Below are 10366 nucleotides of genomic sequence, written 5' to 3'. Positions count from 1 at the left end.
CAGTGTAATGTTTGTACATACATACTGCTAAACATTTTTCAAATCAAATGATAACTTCTTTTTTATCTGAAACCTATTTTTTCTAATTAGTTTAAGGTGATATAGCCAACAATTGTAAAGTATGAGATGTCTTAGAAAACTATTTTTATTACTTATGTTCTTGTTGCAGAAGGTTTTGAACTTTTTCTTTCGTGCTTTTCTGTATTGTTACTTTCACTGAGGAACACACGAATTCAAGCCAGGCTACGTACGAGTTGTTGACAATCTATTTTCGATGTATTATTTTCTTCATTCATTAGATTATTTCTTAATATTTAAAACTTTAACTTCAATTGGCATTCTGTTGAAATTGTTTTTCATGTGATTTTTTATGCAATCATTTTTCGTGATTACTATTTTGTAATACTTTACAACTACTACTCTTATTCTGTTTTAATGAATTAAAAGTCTCATTATTCTTTGAATGCCGCCTCGTATCGGATGATTATATCATCACTAGCATTCTTTCTTGATTTGCCGCAATTCTTAGAAGTTCTATTGAGCTACCACCAAACCAATCCCTCGAATTTCTCAACTATAAAATTCTCTTTGTACCAATGCTCCTTTTTTCCTGTATCTTTCCTTGTATGATCAATATAAGCATCTCATATTGCTGTCCTCTCATTATACAGGATGATTCAAAATTGGCATCATTCCTCTGGAGGTGTTGTCTGGCGCTGTTATAGGAGTACAGAAAAAATAGTAAAATAAATTAACTGTTATTAAAAACTGAGAATTTTGCAAAAACCTATATCAGAAATACGGCAGCAATGTTTTTCAAGGTAATCTGCCTAATTAACATTGCGCCAATACCCGTGGCTTTGTAATTATTTAAAACTCCGGTAACCATGGAATTAAACAGACTGACAATAAGATAGGCAAGGATAAACGATAAATTCAACAAGATTTGTTGACGAAATGTCAACCTGTTCTCATAACCTCGAATATGGGTGTTTATAAATAAACCCTACAACACCAAACATTTGAATGGTTAACTCGAAACAAGCTAATGCCTGTGTAATCTCCTTATTATCCACTCTTATCAAGCAGCTTCTCGTATTCAGTTAATTAACTCCTGCTCCAATTGTATCTCCTTGTGCTGTGTGTATCGTACAAACATGGTAGGAATGTATCCCTCGGTATTTATTTGGGGCTTGGGAAAGTGTCAGTTATTGTGCTCTGAGTGCCCCTGGAAGGCCCTGATTCGGTTATGTCCAATACGTGTTCCTCTGTCCCTGGAACCCGAACATCTATCGTCCACTATCTTCTTGGAACCACTCTCCTCGCCCTTTGTTGGCGTGAGTTCTTTCAGGTTCTGCTATCTCACTGTAGCATTTCTCCTGAACTAATCCCATGTCCGCAAATTCGTGAAAAAAAATTCAAAGTAAGTCACTGTTTGTCAAATTATTGTTATTATTGACAAGGGCTATCCACCTGTAACTATCTGTTAATGACAAAAAACATCATTGCCGTTGTGCCTTTTCATCAAAAAATTGTAGAAGAGAACTTTTTTGATTGATGAAAAATTTTCGTAATTTGAAGCAAAGATCGTAAGTTTTCTTTTTGAATGCTCAAGTATTCCAATATGCTACCAGTTAAAATGTAACCAGTTCAAAATAATTCTTAATAACAAAGTTGATTTGGTGGATTTCCTGTAATCCAGGTATTTGTATTTTTGAACCCTTTCTATTTGTTGGCCCATATATTTCTGTTTAATTCTACGTTTGAATTCTTCGTTATTATCATATATTTGGTCTTTCTTATGTTTATTTTTAGTCCATACTGTTCACAAAATATACCAGTTCTGTATCATAGTCTTTGGACTTCTTCAGCGGAGTTTGTTATAATCGCTGTGTCGTCCGCGAATCATATATTGTTTAATATTTCCGTTTACCATTATCCCCTCATTTTCAGATAATAGTGTCCCTTCAAAAATCATACTACAACAAAACTGCATACTTTGAAGAGGAGGTGAATATAACACATCTTTTTGTCACTCGCGTTATTTCCATTTCCAGGCTTTGTCTATTTTCCACTAATATTTATGCGAGTTGATGCCAATAAAGATTGGTTATTAATCTTCTGTTCTGTTTCCGTTGCCGATGTTTTTTGCTTAGAGACTTGACTGGTTTTTCGAGCCTTATCTTACCGAAGGTTTTTTACTAGTCAACGTAATAGACATGAACATCCATATTTATGTCTTGATACCTCTGTGCCTAAATGTGTTACATTTAGTGCTAACACATTTAGTGCAAACAACGTCTCGTGCCTAGTCCGTTTCTAATCCCAAATTGACTATCATTTATTCATTCCTCTAGTTTTTTTACTGATGCGTCAATGGATTACTTTCAAAAATAGCTTAAGATAATGATTTATTCATGATATTGTTCTGTATTCACAGCAGTCTTTAGCGTGTGTGGTTTTTGGAATAGCGGTGAAAGCGGACAGTAACCATAGCTTTGGTATATACCCTGTTTCGTATACTTCTTTAAAAAAGTCCAGTAGTATATCCAACGTATCGTTGTTCATACATTTGAATAAAATTTTGACTGGACCTACTGCCCTCCCATTTTTTTATGTTTTTTAGAGCCGATATCATTTCTTCTTTTAAAATTTTTAGAACTTATTTTATTATTGCTACTTCAATTTCCACCAGTTCTCCTGATGTATCATCTCCAAACAACTTGTCCATCTCCTTAGTTTTTGGTTTCTATCCAAAATTAAACATCTGTTTACATGCTGCAGTATTCCTGGCTTTCTTTTCCTATTAGCGTAAGTCATACTTTCTCTGGTATTCGTCTATTTATTCGCACTGTTCCGTTAGTCATTTTTCTCTTGCTTCCTTAATTTCATGATTTATCTGTTTGTCTACCTCTCTGTATTTGGTATTATCTTTGTTTTTAAATTGTAACCTTTTATCCATTAACTGAAGAATCTCCCCTATGATCCATTGTTTCTTTTTCTTTGTTTTTGGTGTTAGTACCTACTTTATTTTGACTACTTTCTTTGAATTTCTTCATTTACATTCGTTAACACTCAACACTGTTGATCTTCTCTCTACGTTGTTTTGTATCTGTATCGCTTAGTCTGGTCATATCGATTTGGGTATCTTCTGAACTTCTTTTTATTTCTTTCATTCTAAGCCTGATTTTTGTCGGCACTTTTGCCGAAACGATTGCATTTCTGTATCTTTGTCTAATCAACACATAATCAATTTGGTTCCTCACGAAACAATAGTCCATCATTCGAAAATAATTGCTGTAAAATGAAAGGTATACATTTTTGAAAATTGTTATTATTTATTATTTTTGATATTCTTGTTTGGACAAATTGTATATAATATAATAGATGTTTGTTTTGGTTCGCTCCACCCCATGTAATTATTCCGTACATACATACATTTTTGTGTATTCTTCAAAAGATGAAAATTATATATCTTGTCTTGTTTATAAGGTATTCAACGTGTTTACTCCATCTCATATTTGAGTCAAACTTTACACCTAAGTATTTTGTTCCAGTTACTCCCCTGAGCAGTTCTTTATCAAGTTTAATGCCAATCTTTTATGGATCACTATCGCAGTAATTGGCAAATGTTATATAATCAGTTGTTGTATGCTTAGTGTTATTTAGTCTTAGATATATAGATAAGTATTCTGGGTATTTGTTCATTTTTTTGTTCAACCTCTCTCCAAGTGGTTCCCGCTACCATAACTGCCGTATCCTCTGCATAAGACTGTATGCTATTTTCTGACGTATTTTCTGTTTATTTATTTATTAAACCAGTATATATGTATACTGGTTTAAACTGTAAACTGTAAACTCAGAATTACTTCTGGTATGCATCCCGCAGAGGTAAATAAAATAATAAATAATTGTTTGCGAGCCTGGTGCAGTGTGCTTACATAACTAAACTTACAAACTAAACCAAAACTATATATTTATAAATCTATTCTAACTTTTAGTTTTAAAAATTATTCAATATCATTTCAGCCATACTAAACCCTGACATAAAACAATTATCTCACGAACGAATTCACTGCAACAGCATAGCTAATTTTATTACTTGCAGGTCTGTCATATTTTGGCAATAAAATGGTCCTGTATCTAGTTCTGCTGTTTGAACTAGTATACTTTTTCTTTAATTCAGCATTGTGATATAATAAGCATTTCTTTTTGAATAATTGTTCTAAGCTGTTAGTAACGATACATTTGTCTAAAATTAACATACTGTTCAGCAAGAAATTGCGTCATTCATTATAATAGTCTAATTTTTATCCGATGACCGTATATCTAGACAAGTTTCACAAATTTTAGTCGAACTGTTCAATAAGAAAGAAAAGTCAAATAGTACATTTTTCCCTGCTTCCTTTCCTCTAGAGCAAACAAACAAGTCGCTTCGTAAATCCACCTTCCCAGTAGAGAGTAATGTATTGAGTCTGTACAATTTCGTTGCCAAAAATAATTTTACTAAATTAGGTATAAAGGTTGCAATCATTTCATGAATTTTTCAATGCTTAGATCCTGGATTAAGCTATAGTTCGGATTATATGAAGAAATAAGTGAAGTGGGCTAACTAATTGTTTAATTTTCTCATTTACTTCTCAATAACTAAATATAAAAATCTCAACTTAGCCTCAGCACTAATTAATTTAATTTAATTTAATCTTTATTCCATTTTCAAATGCATATAATCCAATTGGAAATACATGTATTTTCATTCGGCAGCCTTGTCCGCGAATGCACCAATGAATGATCGTTTGATGTGCTATAATTTAAAAATATCGTCCCATTTACGCTGTATACGGTAAATATGTATAAAAGCTGCCATCTGCAACTGAAAAAATTCATACTAATACGAATCATGTTTAGTAGAAACATTTTCATGCATTTGACACTTTGATTCCATTATTCAGTTTTAAGAGCTCGCAAACTCTGAACATTGTTAACTACGCTTATTATTCAACACTTCTATATCTCTCGTTATATTTCACTAATTCGTTGACGAGTATACTGTACCAATAAATATATGTGACAAAGAATATAAGATCTTCTAGCATTCATAATTTGTTTGGTGTATTTCAATTATTCATTTGGATGTATACTTTAATTTTTTAATTGTTCATATTGAGCTACACACCCACACAGATAGAAAACTTCTCCAGTAAATTGATCATTTTTCAGAGCTGCTGAATATCTAATAAACATACGGCATTTTGACAAGCATTGATACATTTTCAACAAGAACTTCCAGTGAAACTTGACTATCGCTACGCAATCTCAATTCTCACCGTCTCTTGCCCCGCTTGCGCCTTTGCAGATAACTAAAAAAGGAGCAAAAGTCACAAAAATAATTATATACATTTCAAGACGATACCGGACACTGTGTCTCCGTCGGGTTGGGAATAAATCTAAAGGTAAAGTGACATTATCAGACGTTACCGATTTCGATTTTCCCTTTACAATTTCTGTCAGTTCAGCGAAAAAGGGCCGAGCAAGGGGCCTCCGATTGACTCGCTCTGCCTATCGGAAAGTATAAATGGGGAAATATATGGACAGGTGCAATCAGGAAAGTCCCGAGGGAAACACGTCACTAGAAAAGGGATGGCGAAATGAGCTCTCAGATCAATACAAGGGAATTTCGGAGGTGATGAATGCATCTAATTTAATTTGATTATTTAATGCATACTTTATCAGGTATATTTCATTTTACCTCAAGGTATTTTCAATAGTGCTGAAGTATATTCCTTAGAAATAATCAACACTCTATAAATAATTTACTTACTATCGAATCATACACAGAACCCTAGGAAATAGCCTGAATATGTAATTTTCTCACAACAAGAAACAGTGAAGGTAATGGCAGTACGTCTAGTTTTCGTGAAATGTTCGTCTCCGATTTTTACACTACTGTTGGAAGCGGAATGCCATTTGATTTCAACATACATATGAATAATCTGACAAAGTCTCCTTATTGTAAAAATTCCTTTTTGCAATTTGTATTGATCCTTCGATGTTCAATTCAATATTTTAATCAATGAAGGCTGATAAAGTCAGTTTAAAAAAATGTACAAAGAATAAGAGCTGTAAACAGCTCCATCTCTATCAGCTTACCAATCCTGCCCGTATGTACATATGTACCGTAAAGGCAACCCTTAACGCCTAGGTATCTTTAACGATAACGCCTTTGAAGATGAAATTTTTGAAATGAAATTGAAAATGCCATTTGTAACACTATACCACTGTAAATAACGTATTTAATGAGCATATAAGGAAAACGTTGTATTAATGAATGAATGGTCATTGGTGGCACTAATGTTTCAATCGCACTTATCAAACTAGTTTAACTTTTCAGCGAAGTTGCAAAATGTGACAAAACAACATTGGTTTAGTTTTCAAGTTTGTTCGGAATATATCCTGGAACCCTACCTACTAAATGGTCGTGTTGAAATAGGAAATTATGTGAATCAAATACCTCGAAGAATGTTAAGTTTTTAAGTCTGTTAATAATATTAGACTATTACTCAGTCTTAATTTAAGTACTTAACTTCAGTTTTATTGTTATGGCACATCGAGATAAAATTACGTTATTATGTTTGTCACATACATTATATTAAAGCTTGTGCGAGATCGTAAAAGTCTGAGCTGTAAGAAACAGATGACGATATAAGCAGCCAATATTTACGATCACGTCCCCTAAAGGCATCAGACAATTCTTACTCACGCACCTGCAAAAATACAGTAGTTTTCTCTGTTTGCTAGGTAGATATCTCCGATAACTCATGGGAAAATTGCTTTCGCCTTCCATTTCGGCGATAATAAACCTGCTCGAGCACATTTTCTCTGTGGCTGCCATCACCTATAAACCAGACAATAGGGCGTTTCGAATTTCAAATATGCCATTGATGGTTTCGAGATATCCGGACGATTTGAGATCGACTAATTTACTCCCTCCGCTGAGCTTGTTTATAGCAAGGTTCAAAATAATACTGTTTTGCTCTATTTCTTAGCAGCAAACTATATTCATTTATTTGTAAAAAATTGTTTATATTTAGAAGAAAAAAGACATGAAATGGTTATACGAAGCTGTTGTGTTTCCTTCTAAGACACAACTACAGAACATTTATATTTTGGAATAGAGAAGAAGTCGAGTTATTTAAACATCTTTATCTGGATCTAAAAGGCCCAATTAATATTAAGCATTCCAGGAATTATGAACTGTATAATACATGTTTTTAATGCATTACTAGACTAATTATTTTAGTTTTATAGCGCTTAAAGTAACTGCACGCCTGTTTCTATTGTTCGATCCTAAAGGACCTTAGTTGCTTACCTTAGATTATTAGCAATTAATTATGCGACACCCCTTGCCCATTGTGACTCAGAATCAGTTAATTTATTCAATTTCCAACCCTCTCTGCAACAAACTCGACTCCTTATTTAACGAAATTTAAGCAAGAGGCTGAAGAAGCGAGAATTAGGTCCGCAAATTAACTCCGTAGAGAGAGGTAAGACAAGGTGGATAATGCCGCTCTAATCTAGACTGATTGTCTGCCAAAGTTAAGATTGTTCCACTGATAATTCCACTTTATCTCCGGCAGTGTAAATGAAGTTTTAGGATGTTATCCCTTGGCTGTGTCTATTTCGTTTATTTTTTGAACTGCTTTCGGTCCTGATTGTTTTACAGGAGAGAAGAGGATCCTAATTTCGGAAAATATTGTTGGAATTTCCCTACACAAAGCAATAATCGCATTCTTTTCTCAAGCTGTTTGGTTAGTGTTAGTAAACATGGCAAACATGTACTATAACACATTAATATTAATATTATAATAGACGATACATAATTACGCATTTAAACCATTGACGAGATTATTTTGGCAAGAAGGGCAGCTTTGTCTTGGAAAATTTAAAAAGGTAGAGTGCATACGTCCTACTAAAAATTTTTTTTTGGAAATTATATTTATATAAATCACGCATGTGCTTTTAGGAATACAAGAAATTGCGGTTGGAAACGAAGTCTTCATTTGTTCATTCATTTATTCATTGTCGTATAAAATTTATTCGAGTTGGGCTAAATTTCAACCAACTTTAACGGAATTATTTTAGTTTTTAATAAATGTGTCTTTGATTTTATGCAAATTTTCGTTGAACCATCTTATGATATTTAAAATATCCTGTATATTATATGTCGGTTGTTCATTTTTATCAGTAACGTTTCCTAATGGTTTTCTTCCGTATTAGAGTTGTTTCCTCAGCACGTTCATTCCTATTGCATTGAATATTTCTGCAATGATGCGTGTATAGATATTTCTTTATTCCGTTCTATTAACTGACCACGGTTGGACAAGTGTTTTTTGTACATTTTGTCATTCAGATTTCTTTTTTCCACTAGCTTTTCAGTATTTTCATCCAAATTTCCACTTTTCTGTCAGCTAACCGCTTGACCGTGGTTTTCCATATTTTCAATGTTGTTATTTTCTTCTTCTTCAGCCCGTATTCATCCATTGTCGGATATAGACCTCTTCTAGGTTTTTCTATGCCTCGCCATAGTTTCCAAGCCGTAGGTGAGAACCGGCAGAACACAGCTGTCGTGGACTTTCTTTCTCAGTTTTATTGGTATTTTTCTTATCCTTAAAAATATAGTTCATGTTTCCGAATGCGACCATGCCAAATGGATCCTGCGATCAATTTCCGCAAGTTGGTTTTCTTTACCCGGCTTGATTTTATGTCCTAAGTATATGTAATGTTCTACATTCTCTATGGTAAGTCTATGGTGAGTTACATTCATTTTTCGTCATTATTTTAGTCTTGTTCAGGTTTATTTTTAGGCCTGTTTTCTTGAATTGCTCGTTTAATTCATATAGCTTATTGTTCAGTTCCTGAATGTTGTTGGTCACCAAGACTATATCACCTGCAAATCTGAGGTGGTTGAGGTATCCGCCATCGATGTTTAGGCCCTTGTCTTCCTATTTTATGCCTATAAAATAAGAAAACATGTTGCTGATATTTTATGCCCATTCATTTCCTCGATATGTGATTTCTCCTATATAAATGTCTTCTTGCTGTATATTTTTATAGTTGTAAAGTTTGATTTGAGGAGTTGTGTGTACTGGTCTGCATTATGGGTTGTTAGTAGTCTTCTCTTCAGCGATCTTTGCACTAAATTGGACCGTCCTTGTTTTACGTTAAGGATGATTTTTGCTCAAACAGCACATGTGCGCTCGAATGTCATGCTCCGTATTTTTTTTTTCGTTGGAGATTATGAAGTCAATTTAGTTCTCTGTCACTCCATCACAAGGTGTTCATGGCGTATACGTTCTTTTGGTGCAGTCAATTTAGGAGAGCTTGACCCATCTCGTTTCTTTAGCCATTCTCTGGATTCCCGATAGAATTTCATCTTCTATGGATCCCAATTTTTCGTGTAAATCTCCTATGGCCAAGGTATAATTTGAAGGAGACTGTCGCCATGCCATGCTGGTATCGTTGTAGAAAAGCGGGAGTTCTACGCTCTTTTGGTGGCTTTGCTATTTGATTTTCGTATTTGTTCACTCGAAGTAGAGTCATGCCACTTCTGGTTTGTTGTTGAAGCTTTGGCATGCTTTTGACTAGGATTATGATGGTGATCACTATACCACAGACTAGAAATTATTGTACGAGATAGAAGGACCAGACGGACTAGAAACTCCTGCAAATTGAACTTGACACGGGAATCGACTAAGCTAGAGAAATGGAGACCAGGGAATATTTCACAAAGTTGACACAGGTACTGGCTTTTAAGAACATAAGCAAATGCGATTGAAAGCGAAATTCAAATGTTATTGGAAGCGGTTTAAAGTCACATAAATTAGCTATTACCAAATTTACGGATGTCTGACCAAATAATATTCAGGCGTCATTTATTCATTCATTTTTGTGGTGTATAAAGTTTATTCTGGCTAAGCGAAATTTCAATCAAATTTAACGGAAGTTTAGTATTTAATATGTCTTTTTGGTTTTATGCAAATCTTATAATATTTAAAATCTGCTGTATATTATACAGGGTTATTCACGCTATGCGGCACGGAAGTTTGCGGCTGAACCGTTTGATTTTTAAAAAGAATTACTCTATTAATTATCCGACGCCTACCGAGCGCACATTTTAAAAATATTTTTGTAATGTACAGGGTGTCCCAAATGCTCTAAAGGTACCAAAGATGCGTTTTTTAAAACGGAATGTTCTGTATATTATTGCATTTTTGGATTGGCTGAGCAAAATAAGTGTCTGTTTTAATAAGGTTTATAATACCTAAATCTTAAGGCTTTTTAAATAATACGAATTTCATCAAAATCT

At 33.8% G+C, this 10366-nt stretch overlaps 1 long non-coding RNA gene across 1 annotated transcript; it reads right to left on the bottom strand.

Moving 5' to 3' along the window:
• Nucleotides 1-5095: 5095 nt before the first annotated feature.
• LOC125505863 lies at nt 5096-5491 on the bottom strand. Its single transcript, XR_007282500.1, has 2 exons — nt 5414-5491; nt 5096-5360 (listed from the first exon to the last, which is right to left on the bottom strand). It is a non-coding gene; the product is annotated as an uncharacterized LOC125505863 (long non-coding RNA).
• Nucleotides 5492-10366: the final 4875 nt, after the last annotated feature.

This window comes from Dendroctonus ponderosae, unplaced genomic scaffold (genome assembly GCF_020466585.1).
Source record: "Dendroctonus ponderosae isolate FM_Combo_2020 unplaced genomic scaffold, Dpon_F_20191213v2 Dpon_F_20191213_1, whole genome shotgun sequence".
NCBI classification, from domain to species: Eukaryota; Metazoa; Arthropoda; class Insecta; order Coleoptera; family Curculionidae; genus Dendroctonus; species Dendroctonus ponderosae.
This window is presented reverse-complemented; position numbering and strand designations above follow the sequence as displayed.